Genomic DNA, 15,000 nt, shown 5'->3' on the forward strand with positions numbered 1-15,000 from the left:
CCCTTTAAAAGCTGTCCTAGCCACCATGCCTTTAAAACTCTATTCTTACCTGAGGATGGAAATTAATAAAGCGAAGCCAATTCAGAAAGGGAGCACAAGTGCCTGCCTCAGCTGAGATTGCATCAATTAGATGCTAGCAACAATCATGTCGACCTTATTTGGCAGTCTATTTAAGCTGACCGGTTCTGTCCACAGTTCCAGCTGCTGCTTGTTGCTACTGCTAAAATAGGTTAGCTTCTTTTGCTTCATTGACGCTGCTGCTGTGACTATATGTAACTGGCTGTAGCTAGCTGTAACTAGCTGTAACTAACTGTGACCTGCTTTAACTAGCGGTAAGTAGCTGTGACTATATGTAACTGGCTGTAGCTAGCTGTAACTAGCTGTAACTAACTGTGACCTGCTTTAACTAGCGGTAAGTAGCTGTGACTATATGTAGCTGGCTGTAGCTAGCTGTAACTTGCAGTAACTAACTGTGGCCTGCTGTAACTAGCAGTAAGTAGCTGTGACTATCTGTAACTGGCTGTAGCTAGCTGTTGCGAGCTTTAGCTAGCTGTATTTATCTGTAAATAGCTGTAACTAGCTGTGACTAGCTGTAACTAACTGTGACCTGCTGTAACTAGCGGTAAGTAGCTTTGACTAGCTGTAACTAGCTGTGACTAGCTGTAACTAGCTGTAGCTAGCTGTAGCTAGCTGTTGCTAACTGTAACTAGCTGTAAATAGCTGTAGCTAGCTGTTGCTAGCTGTAGCTAGCTGTATTTATCTGTAAGTAGCTGTAGCTAGCTGTAGCTTTCTGTAAATAGTTGTAACTAGCAATGCTGAAACTTTTTATTTATTTTTATTTATTTTTTCAGAGGGGGAGTTGCAAAAGAAATCTAAGAAATGCATACAAAGATAACTCCAAACCATTCCCCCCTCATGTCCCCATCCACCCACATCCTCCCTCCTCACCCGTAAACAATGTTTCCCACCCTTTCCCGTCCCACCCTGCACAGTCACCCCATCCATCCATCCCCTGAGTCTCCCCTCTGCCCCCCCCCCCAGAGACCCCCACCCCGTAACACTCCTTCGCCGGCGGCCTGAAAGCAAAAAGACGGGACTACAACATTTAGGAAAACAGTTTAATATCTGTGTTTATTAAAGATAGGAGGCGATAGTGAGAACACTGTGTGGCATCCTTACCTTTTTTTATATAAATCCAAAATTAGTGCTGTATTCACATCTCTCCGAAATGAACCTTCGTGAACGGCTGTATTAATCATTTCATTCAATAGTGGACATAATTGATTTCAACAAGATCTCAAGAGGAATACCATCCCATCCAGGTGACTTACATTTGTTCATGTGTGTCACGCCCTGACTTTAGTTATACTTGTTTTCTTAATTTTTTGGTTATTTCAGGGTGTGACAAGGGTGGTTTGTTTAGTTTTTGTATTGTCTAGGTTTTCGTCTTGTCTAGGGTTTTTGTTTATCTATGGGGTTTTTGTAAGGTCTAGGGGTATGTAGGTTTATGGTGGCCTGAATTGGTTCCCAATCAGAGACAGCTGTTTCTCGTTGTCTCTGATTCGGGAGCCTATTTAGGTTGCCATTTTCCATGTTGGTTTTGTGGGTAGTTGTTTTCTGTTTTGTGTTGCTGCACCTTACAGGACTGTTTCGTTTTCCTCTCTTTGTTATTTTGTTTAGTGTTTCTGTTCTAATAAAAATAACATGAACACTTATCACGCTGCGCTTTGGTCCGATGACTACTCTTCATCCGAAGACGAATATCGTGACAATGTGATCCAATGCCCTTTATTCATGCTATCCAATGCCCTTAATTCATGTTACTCAATGCCCTTCATTCATGCTATCCAATGCTCTTTTGAGTTCATTGAGAGAGATTTGGGTTCCTTGCGCGGTGGCTTCCTCTGTTGAGAGAAGAGGCGTTCTTACATATTTTAGAAAGGACTTAGTCTGGTTTGGTGTGGATTTACAATCAGAGGTATACAGTTCTTTATAGAAGCGGGATAATCTTTGATTGATAGTATTTCCCCTGTTTCAGATTAAATAGTCACTACATCAGCTAATTGATAATTACTTCGTAGCTTGTTGGCCAGTAAACGACTGGGACGATTACCATAAAAGCAATAGTTGAGTCTGAAATTCTGCTCTGTCAATAAATGAAGTTCTGTCTTGACTTAGGAAAGAGTAAAAGCAACGTAGTCTGAATAGAACGCTTGTTGCTTGTAGAGATACAGTGGGGAGAACAAGTATTTGATACACTGCCGATTTTGCAGGTTTTCCTACTTACAAAGCATGTAGAGGTCTGTCATTTTTATCATGGGTACACTTCAACTGTGAGAGATGGAATCTAAAACAAAAATCCAGAAAATCACATTGTATGATTTTTAAGTAATTAATTTGCATGTTATTGCATGACATAAGTATTTGATACATCAGAAAAGCAGAACTTAATATTTGGTACAGAAACCTTTGTTTGCAATTACAGAGATCATACGTTTCCTGTAGTTCTTGACTAGGTTTGCACACACTGCAGCAGGGATTTTGGCCCACTCCTCCCTACAGATCTTCTCCAGATCCTTCAGGTTTCGGGGCTGTCGCTGGGCAATACGGACTTTCAGCTCCCTCCAAAGATTTTCTATTGGGTTCAGGTCTGGAGACTGGCTAGGCCACTCCAGGACCTTGAGATGCTTCTTACGGAGCCACTCCTTAGTTGCCATGGCTGTGTGCTTCGTGTCGTTGTCATGCTGGAAGACCCAGCCACGACCCATCTTCAATGCTCTTACTGAGGGAAGGAGGTTGTTGGCCAAGATATCGCGATACATGGCCCCATCCATCCTCCCCTCAATACGGTGCAGTCGTCCTGTCCCCTTTGCAGAAAAGCATCCCCAAAGAATGATGTTTCCACCTCCATGCTTCACGGTTGGGATGGTGTTCTTGGGGTTGTACTCATACTTCTTCTTCCTCCAAACACGGCGAGTGGAGTTAGACCAAAAAGCTCTATTTTTGTCTCATCAGACCACATGACCTTCTCCCATTCCTCCTCTGGATCATCCAGATGGTCATTGGCAAACTTCAGACGGGCCTGGACATGCACTGGCTTAAGCAGGGGGACCTTGCGTGCGCTGCAGGATTTTAATCCATGACGGCGTAGTGTGTTACTAATGGTTTTCTTTGAGACTGTGGTCCCAGCACTCTTCAGGTCATTGACCAGGTCCTGCCGTGTAGTTCTGGGCTGATCCCTCACCTTCCTCATGATCATTGATGCCCCACGAGGTGAAATCTTGCATGGAGCCCCAGACCGAGGGTGATTGACCGTCATCTTGAACTTCTTCCATTTTCTAATAATTGCGCCAACAGTTGTTTCCTTCTCACCAAGCTGCTTGCCTATTGTCCTGTAGCCCATCCCAGCCTTGTACAGGTCTACAATTTTATCCCTGATGTCCTTACACAGCTCTCTGGTCTTGGCTATTGTGGAGAGGTTGGAATCTGTTTGATTGAGTGTGTGGACAGGTGTCTTTTATACAGGTAACGAGTTCAAACAGGTGCAGTTAATACAGGTAATGAGTGGAGAACAGGAGGGCTTCTTAAAGAAAAACTAACAGGTCTGTGAGAGCCGGAATTCTTACTGGTTGGTAGGTGATCAAATACTTATGTCATGCAATAAAATGCAAATTAATTATTTAAAAATCATACAATGTGATTTTCTGGATTTTTGTTTTAGATTCCGTCTCTCACAGTTGAAGTGTACCTATGATAAAAATGACAGACCTCTACATGCTTTGTAAGTAGGAAAACCTGCAAAATCGGCAGTGTATCAAATACTTGTTCTCCCCACTGTATATACAGTACAGTGGTCATATTGCTCGAGCAGGGTTCCTTGGCCGACGAGGGTTTGGTGGAGTGTAGCAGAGTCTACTGGGTTCTTTGGCCAGATTGTACTGTTACGCAGAGTAGAACAGGGGAACCCAAGAGCAGACTCAGACGAGGAAACTGGGAGGAAGTAACCAAGGTATGTATTGAAACACGGGGGGAAGATGGAGTGCAGGCCAGGGGAAGCTCAGGTGGGTTGCAGGGAACTAGGTGTGGAGGCTGAGGCTGAAGGAAAACAGGATAACAGGCTCTAACATTAACAAACGGCTAGAGGCGTAGACTGACTGAGCAGAGATTACGATCCGGCAGCGTGGAAGTGGCAGGGCTGAGTATTTGTAGAGGTCTTCATTATGGAACAGGTTGCAGCTGGTAGAGATCTGTTCTGACTCCAGCACACCTGTCTCCACCCACACAATCACACACACACACAGAGAGAGAGGGAGAGAGTACTGTGGGAGTGGCGGCAGGTCAGGGAGACACAGGATGGGCAGTAGAGGGCGTTGCATGAGCAGACGTGACATGTTCCAAAAGTCTGTATCAGTGGCTTGTAGGCTATTTGTGGAAGCCACGAGATGCTGAATGTGTTTATTTTAACTAACGGTCTTTTACCGTGAGACCGGCAGTTATTTGCTTGACAATCACCGGCTGACAAAATGTTGTGACAGCCACAGCCCTAATCAAGCGGCAGTCTCCCTGGATTGTCTTCATAGTTGAAAACTGAAAACTTAAATTGTGAAGTGGAGATTGACACCATGACAGTCCTCGCTCTTGTGGTTTCGCACCATGTCCAGTTTTGCCTCGAACCACTCAATCTGCACCTCCAAAAATACACCTGTTTTTGGTGAGCAGTGGCTCAAAGTGGTAAAACGTCTTGTTCACCATACTCAGCAAGGGCAGTATTGTCTGCTGGCAGGTTGACAGGATCATACATTTAAGCAGCCAGGAGCACTGAATCTTCAGAGAAAGTGTTGATGTCGACTCCTTTTTGAAGACTAATGTCGTTGACTCGTCTTCAAATCAAATGGTATTCGTCACATGCATAAACTGAAATGCTTACTTTCTGCGTGTTCCTTTATTTTTTAGAGGAATAAAATTTAATTAAACATGCAATAATAAAGTAATAATAAATACATAATGATGCAACACACAGGAAACACACACTCACAGGAAACACACACTCACAGGAAACACACACTCACAGGTAACACACACAGGAAACACACACAGGAAACACACACTCACAGGAAACACACACACACAGGAAACACACACACACACAGGAAACACACCCACACAGGAAGCACACACAGGAAACACACACACACACACACAGGAAACACACACACACAGGAAACACACACAGGAAACACACACAGGAAACACACACAGGAAAAGAGTCCAAATTCTTCCCACCATAACTCAACTTATCTGTGTGAACAGTCAAATCAGATTTTATTGTAAACAACAGGTGTAAACTAACAGTGAAATGCCTACTTACGGGCCCTTTCCCAACAGAGAGAAAAATATATAAATAATATAAAGATAATAAAACAATAACGATGAACAATAACGATGAGGTAATTGACGTAAATATATATACAGTACCAGTCAAAGGTTTTAGAACACCTACTCATTCAAAGGTTTTTCTTTATTTTTTACTATTTTCTATAGTGTAGAATAATAGTGAAGACATCAAAACTATGAAATAACACATATGGAATCACGTGTTAACCAAAAAAAAGTGTTAAACAAATCAAAATACGTTTTATGTTTGAGATTCTTCTAAGGAGCCACCCTTTGCCTTGATGACAGCTTTGCACACTCTTGGCATTCTCTCAACCAGCTTCACCTGGAATGCTTTTCCATCAGTCTTGACGGAGTTCCCACATATGCTAAGCACTTGTTTGGCTGCTTTTCCTTCACTCTGCGGTCCCAACTCATCTCATGAGTTGGACCGCAGAGTCCGCAGAGTCCGCAGAGTGTCATCTCATCTCAATTGGCTTAAGGTCAGGTGATTGTGGGGGCCAGATCATCTAATGCAGCACTCTATCACTTTCCTTCTTGGTAAAATAGTACTTACTCAGTCTGGAGGTGTGTTTTGGGTCATTGTCCAGTTGAAAAAACAAATGATAGTCCCACTCAGCGAAACACAGATGGAATGGCATAACGCTTCAGAATGCTGTGGTAGACATGCAGGTCCTTTCGGGAAAAGCTAACCACGACTCCATTTTGTTGCTTCCAGCCTATAGACAGAAACTAAAACAGTAAGCTCCCGCGCTCAAGTCTGTTCAACGGTGGTCCGACCAATTGGATTCCACGCTTCAAGATTGCTTCGATCACGTGGACTGGGATATGTTCCGCATTGCGTCAAACAACAACATTGACGAATACGCTGATTCGGTGAGCGAGTTTATTAGCAAGTGCATCGCCGATGTCGTACCCACAGCAACTATTAAAACATTCCCAAACCAGAAACCGTGGATTGATGGCAGCATTCGTGCGAAACTGAAAGCGCGAACCACTGCTTTTAACCAGGGCAAGGCGACCGGAAACATGACCGAATACAAACAGTGTAGCTAATCCCTCCGCAAGGCAATCAAACAAGCTAAGCGTCAGTATAGAGACAAAGTAGAGTCGCAATTCAATGGCTCAGACACGAGAGGTATGTGGCAGGGTCTACAGTCAATCATGGATTAAAAAAAGAAAACAGCCCCGTCACGGACCAGCATGTCTTGCTCCCAGACAGACTGAACAACTTCTTTGCTCGCTTTGAGTACAATATAGTGCCACTGACACGGCCCGCTACCAAAACATGCGGGCTCTCCTTCACTGCAGCCAACGTGAGTAAAACATTTAAACGTGTTAACCCTCGCAAGGCTGCAGGCCCAGACGGCATCCCCAGCCGCGTCCTCAGAGCATGCGCAGACCAGCTGGCTAGTGTGATTACAGACGTATTCAATCAACCCTTATCCCAGTCTGCTGTCCCCACATGCTTCAAGAGGGCCACCATTGTTCCTGTTCCCAAGAAAGCTAACTGAGCTAAATTACTACCGCCCCGTAGCACTCACTTCCATCATGAAGTGCTTTGAGAGACTAGTCAAGGATCATATCACCTCCACCCTACCTCACACCCTAGACCCACTACAATTTGCTTACCGCCCCAATAGGTCCACAGACGACGCAATCGCAATCGCAACCACACTGCACACTGCCCTAACCCATCTGGACAAGAGGAATACCGATGTGAGAATGCTGTTCATCGACTACAGCTCAGCATTTAACACCATAGTACCCTTCAAACTCGTCATCAAGCTCGAGACCCTGGGTCTCGACCCCGCCCTGTGCAACTGGGTACTGGACTTCCTGACGGGCCGCCCCCAGGTGGTGAGGGTAGGTAACAACATCTCCACCCCGCTGATCCTCAACACCGGGGCCCCACAAGGGTGCGTTCTCAGCCCTCTCCTGTACTCCCTGTTCACCCACGTGACTGCGTGGCCATGCACGCCTCCAACTCAATCATCAAGTTTGCAGACGACACTACAGTGGTAGGCTTGATTACCAACAACGACGAGACAGCCTACAGGGAGGAGGTGAGGGCCCTCAGAGTGTGGTGTCAGGAAAATAACCTCACACTCAACGTCAACAAAACAAAGGAGATGATCGTGGACTTCAGGAAACAGCAGAGGGAGCATCCCCCTATCCACATCGACGGGACAGTAGTGGGGAGGGTAGTAAGTTCCTCGGTGTACACATCACGGACAAACTGAAATGGTCCACTCACACAGACAGTGTTGTGAAGAAGGCGCAGCAGTGCCTCTTCAACCTCAGGAGGCTGAAGAAATTCGGCTTGTCACCAAAAGCACTCACAAACTTTTACAGATGCAAAATCGAGAGCATCCTGTCGGGCTGTATCACCGCCTGGTACGGCAACTACTCCGCCAACAACCGTAAGGCTCTCCAGAGGGTAGTGAGGTCTGCACAACGCATCACCGGGGGCAAACTACCTGCCCTCCAGGACACCTACACCACCCGATGTCACAGGAAGGCCAAAAAGATCATCAAGGACAACAACCACCCAAGCCACTGCCTGTTCACCCCGCTATCATCCAGAAGGTGAGGTCAGTACAGGTGTGTCAAAGCAGGGACCGAGAGACTGAAAAACATCTTCTATCTCAAGGCCATCACTGTTAACCTCTCTTGGGTACGTGGGACGTTAGCGTCCCACCTCTTCAACAGCCAGTGAAACTGCTGGGCGCCAAATTCAAATACAGAAAGACTCATTATAAAAATTCAGAAAACAAAACATATTTTACATAGGTTTAAAGATGAACGTCTTGTGAATCCAACCACGGTGTCAGATTTAAAAAATGCTTTACGGCGAAAGCATACCTTACGATTATTTGAGAACATAGCCCACTAGACAGTTCATTACAAACAGTAACCAGCCAAGTAGAACAGCGTCAGAGTCAGAAATAGAGATAAAATGAATCCCTTACCTTTGATGATCTTCATGTGGTTGCACTCAGCAGACATTCATTTACTCGATAAAGTCTCTTTATATTCAAAAACCTCGGTTTTGTTCGCACGTTTTCTTCAGTAATCCACAGGCTCAAACGCAGTCACAACAGGAAGACAAAAAATGCTAAATTGTATCCGTAAAGTTCATAGAAACATGTCAAACGATGTTTATATTCAATCTTCAGGTTGTTTTTAGCCTAAATAATTGATAATATTTCAACCGGACAATAGCGTCATCAATTTAAAAGGTAAACAAGAATTGCTCTCTCTCTGTCGAGCGCATGGAAAAGCTCTGCGACACTTTAGCGTCCAGTCATTCCGAATGCTCTTATTCCCTCATTTTTCAGAATAAAAGCCTGAAACTATTTCTAAAGACTGTTGACATCTAGTGGAAGGCATATAAACTGCAGTTTGAGTCCTAAGTCAATGGATACTGTAATGGCATTGAATAGAAAACTACAAAACCAACAAAAAAAATACTTCCTGAATGGATTTTTCTCAGGTTTTTGCCTACCAAATCAGTTCTGTTATACTCACAGACACTATTTTAACAGTTTTGGAAACTTTAGAGTGTTTTCTATCCAAATCTAACAGTTATATGCATATCATATCTTCTGGGCCCGAGAAGCAGGCAGTTTAATTTGGGCATGCATTTCATCCAAAATTCCGAATGCTGCCCCCTACTCTAGTGAAGTTAATGGACTCCTCTCGAACATAATCCAGGTAGAATCAGGAACTTCCAGGGCAGCTGTCTAGGCCCCTTACTTTTTTCAATCTTTACTAACAGCTTTGAGTAAAGCCAGTGTGTCTATGTATGCAGATAACTCAAACCCAACGCACTCGACGACCAGTTTTGATAGCCTTTAGCCGTACCCTCATCCTATTCCTCCTCTGTTCCTCGGGTGATGTAGAAGCTAACCCAGGCCTTGTGCGTCCCCAGGCGCTCTCATTTGTTGACTTCTGTAACCGTAAAAGCCTTCGTTTCATGCATGTTAATAACATCAGAAGCCTCCTTTTACTCACTGCTTTAGCACACTCTGCCAACCCTCATGTCCTTGCCGTGTCTGAATCCTGCAACATTTTCCATCAAGATAGAACTGCCAAAGGGGGAGGAGTTTCAATCTACTGCAGAGATAGCCTGCAAAGTTCTGTTATACTTTCCAGGTCTATGTTCAAACAGTTCGAGCTTCTTATTTAAAAAAGAATATCTCTCCATAAATAAGTCTCTCACTGTTGCCACCTGTTATAGACCCCCCTCAGCTCCCAGTTGTGCCCTGGACACCATATGTGAATTGATTGCCCCCCATCTATCTTCAGAGTTTGTTCTGTTAGGTGACCTAAACTGGGAAATGCTTAACACCCTGGCCGTCCTACATCTAAGCTAGATGCCCTCAATCTCACACACATTTTCAAGGAACCCACCAGTTACAACCCACAATCCGTAAACATGGGCACCCTCATAGATATTATCCTGACCAACTTGCTCTCCAAATACACCTCTGCTGCTCAATCAGGATCTCAGCAATCACTGCCTCATTGCCTGCATCCATTATGGGTCCGCAGTCAAACGACCACCCCTCATCACTGTCAAACTCTCCCTAAAACACTTCTGCAAGCAGGACTTTCTAATCAACCTGGCGCGGGTATCTTGGAAGGATATTGACCTCATCCCGTCAGTAGAGGATGCCTGGTTGTTCTTTAAAAGTAATTTATTGACCATCTTAAATAAGCATGCCCCTTTCAAAAAATTTGGAACTAAGAACAGATATAGCCCTTGCTTCACTCCAGACCTGACTGCACTCGACCAGCACATAAACATCCTGTGGTGTACTGAATAGTCCACGCAATATGCAACTTTTCGGTGAAGTCAGGAACCAATACATACAATCAGTTAGGAAAGCAAAGGCTAGCTTTTTCAAACAGAAAAACAAAAGTTTTGGGACACTGTAAAGTCCATGGAGAATAAGAGCGCCTCCTCCCAGCTGCCCACTGCACTGAGGCTAGGAAACACTGTCACCAACGACAAATACACGATAATCGAGAATTTCAAAAAGCATTTCTCTACGGCTGGCCATGCTTTCATCCTCGCTACCCCAACCCCTGCCAACAGCTCCACACCGCCCACAGCTACTTGCCCAAGCCTCCTCAGCTTCTCCTTCACCCAAATCCAGATAGCAGATGTTCTGAAAGAACTGCAAAACCTGGACCCGTACAAATCAGCTGGGCTAGACAATCTGGACCCTCCGTTTCTAAAATTATCCACCGCCATTGTTGCAACCCCTATTAGTAGTCTGTGCAATCTCTCTTTCGTATCGTCCTAAAGATTGAAAGCTGCCGCGGTCATCCCCCTCTTCAAAGAGGGTGACACTCTAGACCCAAACTGTTATAGACCTATATCCATCCATCCAACCAAGTTAACAAACAGATCACTGATCATTTCGAATCCCATCGTACCTTCTCCGCTGTGCAATCCGGTTTCTGAGCTGGTCACGGGTGCACCTCAGCCACGCTCAAGGTACTAAATGATATCATAACCGCCATCGATAAAAGACAGTACTGTGCAGCCATCTTCATCGACCTGACCAAGGCTTTCGACTCTGTCAATAACCGTATTCTTATCGGCAGACTCAACAGCATTGGTTTCTCAAATGACTTCCTCACCTGGTTCACCAACTACTTCTCAGATACATTTCAGTGTGTCAAATCGGAGGTCCTGTTGTCCGGACCTCTGGCAGTCTCTATGGGGGTACCACAGGGTTCAATTCTTGGGCCGACTCTTTTCTCTGTATATATCAATGATGTCGCTCTTGCTGCAGGTGATTCCTTGATCCACCTCTACGCAGACGACACCATTCTGTATACATCTGGACAATTTTTTTTTTTACCTTTATTTAACTAGGCAAGTCAGTTAAGAACAAATTCTTATTTTCAATGACGACCTAGGAACAGTGGGTTAACTGCCTTGTTCAGGGGCAGAATGACAGATGTTTATCTTGTCAGCTTGGGAATTCAATCTTGCAACCTTCCGGGTACTAGTCCAACGCTCTAACCACTAGGCTATCTGCTGCCCCTTATTCTGCTATTTAGCAGACACTGTGTTAACAAACCTCCAAACGAGCTTCAATGCCATACAACACTCCTTCCGTGGCCTCCAACTGCTCTTAAACACTAGTAAAACTATATGCATGCTCTTCAACCGATCGCTGCCCGCACCAGTCCGCCCGACTAACATCACTACTCTGGACAGTTCTAACTTAGAATATGTGGACAACTACAAATACCTAGGTGTCTGGCTAGACTGTAAACTCTCCTTCCAGACTCATATTAAGCATCTCCAATCCAAAATTAAATGTAGAATCGGCTTCCTATGGGGTGAGGTAGGTAGATTGGATGAGCTATTTACAGATGGGCTGTGTACAACTGCAGCGATCGGTAAGCTGCTCAGATAGCTGATGCTTAAAGTTAGTGAGGGAGATATAAGTCTCCAAATGAATATTGTGGAAATTGAGCAAGTTGAGGTGACTAAACTGCTTGGAGTTACCCTGGATTGTAAACTGTCATGGTCAAAACACATTGATACAACAGTAGCTAAGATGGGGAGAAGTCTGTCCATAATCAAGAGTTGATCTGCCATCTTAATAACAACACTATCAACAAGGCAGGTCCTACAGGCCCTAGTTTTGTCGTACCTGGACTACTGTTCGGTCGTGTGGTCAGGTGCCATAAAGAGGGACTTAGGAAAATTGCAATTTTCAAATTTCAAGTGGCTCAGAACAGGGCTGCACTTGGATGTACACAGCTAACATTAATAAACTGCATGTAATTCTCTTCTGGCTCAAAGTGGAGGAGATATTGACTTCCTCACTACTTGTATTTGTGAGAGGTTGAATGCACCGAGCTGTCAATTTGAACTGCTGGCGCACAGCTCGGACACCCATGCATACCCACAAGACATACCACCAAGGGTCTCTTCAAAGTCCCCAAGTCCAGAACACACCATGGAAGGTGCACAGTACTAAACAGAGCCATGACTACATGGAGGTCTATTCCACATCAGTTAACTGATGCAAGCAGCAAAATTAGATTTAAAATACAGATAAAGTACACCTTATGGAACAGCGGTGACTGTGAAGCAACACAAACATCGGCACAGACACATGCACACACACACACACGATAACATAAGCACTATACACACACGTACACATGTATTTTGTGTTGTAGATACAGTGGGGAGAACAAGTATTTGATACACTGCCGATTTTGCAGGTTTTCCTACTTACAAAGCGTGTAGACGTCTGTCATTTTTATCATAGGTACACTTCAACTGTGAGAGACGGAATCTAAAACAAAAATCCAGAAAATCACATTGTATGATTTTTAAGTAATTAATTAGCATTTTATTGCATGACATAAGTATTTGATCACCTACCAACCAGTAAGAATTCCGGCTCTCACAGACCTGTTAGTTTTTCTTTAAGAAGCCCTCCTGTTCTCCACTCATTACCTGTATTAACTGCACCTGTTTGAACTCGTTACCTGTATAAAAGACACCTGTCCACACACTCAATCAAACAGACTCCAACCTCTCCACAATGGCCAAGACCAGAGAGCTGTGTAAGGACATCAGGGATAAGATTGTAGACCTGCACAAGGCTGGGATGGGCTACAGGACAATAGGCAAGCAGCTTGGTGAGAAGGCAACAACTGTTGGCGCAATTATTAGAAAATGGAAGAAGTTCAAGATGACGGTCAATCACCCTCGGTCTGGGGCTCCATGCAAGATCTTACCTCGTGGGGCATCAATGATCATGAGGAAGGTGAGGGATCAGCCCAGAACTACACGGCAGGACCTGGTCAATGACCTGAAGAGAGCTGGGACCACAGCCTCAAAGAAAACCATTAGTAACAAACTACGCCGTCATGGATTAAAATCCTGCAGCGCACGCAAGGTCCCCCTGCTCAAGCCAGCGCATGTTCAGGCCCGTTTGAAGTTTGCCAATGACCATCTGGATGATCCAGAGGAGGAATGGGAGAAGGTCATGTGGTCTGATGAGACAAAAATAGAGCTTTTTGGTCTAAACTCCACTCGCCGTGTTTGAAGGAAGAAGAAGGATGAGTACAACCCCAAGAACACCATCCCAACCGTGAAGCATGGAGGTGGAAACATCATTCTTTGGGGATGCTTTTCTGCAAAGGGGACAGGACGACTGCACCGTATTGAGGGGAGGATGGATGGGGCCATGTATCGCGAGATCTTGGCCAACAACCTCTTTCCCTCAGTAAGAGCATTGAAGATGGGTCGTGGCTGGGTCTTCCAGCATGACAACAACCCAAAACACACAGCCAGGGCAACTAAGGAGTGGCTCCGTAAGAAGCATCTCAAGGTCCTGGAGTGGCCTAGCCAGTCTCCAGACCTGAACCCAATAGAAAATCTTTGGAGGGAACTGAAAGTCCGTATTGCCCAGCGACAGCACCGAAACCTGAAGGATCTGGAGAAGGTCTGTATGGAGGAGTGGGCCAAAATCCCTGCTGCAGTGTGTGCAAACCTGGTCAAGAACTACAGGAAACGTATGATCTCTGTAATTGCAAATAAAAGTTTCTGTACCAAATTTTAAGTTCTGCTTTTCTGATGTATCAAATACTTATGTCATACAATAAAATGCAAATTAATTACTTAAAAATCATACAATGTGATTTTCTGGATTTTTGTTTTAGATTCCGTCTCCCACAGTTGAAGTGTACCTATGATAAAAATTACAGACCTCTACATGCTTTGTAAGTAGGAAAACCTGCAAAATCAGCAGTGTATCAAATACTTGTTCTCCCCACTGTATGTTGTGGTAGAGTAGTGGCCTGAGGGCACACAGTGTGTTGTGAAATCTATGAATGTATTGTAATGTTTTTAAAGTTGTAAAACTGCCTTAATTTTGCTGGACCCCAGGAAGCGTAGCTTCTGCCTTGGCAGGAACTAATGGGGATCCATAGTAAACCCCAGGAAGAGTAGCTTCTGCCTTGGCAGGAACTAATGGGGATCCATAATAAATACAAATACAAACCCTCAATTGTAATTCACAATCCTACACTACCATCTGAATTTGTTTAACCTGTTTGGGCTAGGGGGCAGCATTTTCACGTTTAGATGAAAAGCTTGCCCAAGTGAACTGCCTGCTACTCAGTCCCAGTTGCTAATATATGCATATTATTAGTACATTTTGTTAGCGCGTTTAGCCCAGTATTCCAAATTCATGACGCTCGATCACATGGAGCAGACGAAAAGTCAAAAAAGTTCCGTTACAGTCCGTAGAAACATGTCAAACGAAGTATAGACTCACTCTTTAGGATGTTTTTAACATAAATCTTCAATAATGTTCCAACCGGAGAATTCCTTTGTCTTCAGAAATGCAATGGAACGCAAGCTAACTATCACGTGAACACGCATGGTCAGCGCATGGTCAGCTCGTGGCACTCTGGGAGAGACCTTACTCAATCCCCTCTCATTCGCCCTCACTTCACAGTAGAGGCATCAAACAAGGTTCTAAAGACAGTTGACATCTAGTGGAAGCCTTAGGAAGTGCAATATGACCCCATAGACACTGTGTATTTGATAGG

The sequence above is a fragment of the Salvelinus alpinus genome, chromosome 25, assembly GCF_045679555.1.
Source record: "Salvelinus alpinus chromosome 25, SLU_Salpinus.1, whole genome shotgun sequence".
NCBI classification, from domain to species: Eukaryota; Metazoa; Chordata; class Actinopteri; order Salmoniformes; family Salmonidae; genus Salvelinus; species Salvelinus alpinus.